This window comes from Alligator sinensis, unplaced genomic scaffold, assembly GCF_000455745.1.
Source record: "Alligator sinensis unplaced genomic scaffold, ASM45574v1 scaffold1214_1, whole genome shotgun sequence".
In the NCBI taxonomy this organism is placed as follows: Eukaryota; Metazoa; Chordata; order Crocodylia; family Alligatoridae; genus Alligator; species Alligator sinensis.
Genome location: NW_005842824.1, coordinates 3,158 through 3,506, shown reverse-complemented (window position 1 = coordinate 3,506; position 349 = coordinate 3,158).

Genomic DNA, 349 nt, shown 5'->3' with positions numbered 1-349 from the left:
GACAATCGAGTTCAGTTTTACTGAAATGGTTTTAGGGATGTCCCTGTCAGGGTTTGCCCCGTAATCAAGAACCAGGTCTTTCAAGCTCTCAAAATTGACTTTTTCACAGTTGGCCACATTCAGGGTAATCCCCTTGACTTTTAAGCAGACCTTTCCTCCCGACAGCTTATACCCGTAGGTTTTGGGACCTGCTGACACAAACTCTGTGATATGCTCATCTGGTGGGATCTCGCTTGTGAGATTGCCTAAATAATCGCCGAGCGGGGGGTTCTAGTCTCCCTCACAGCTCACAAAAATCAGAGTCTGTGTATCGTAGTATAGACAGCGGTCTTGCAGGCTGTCTAACCAC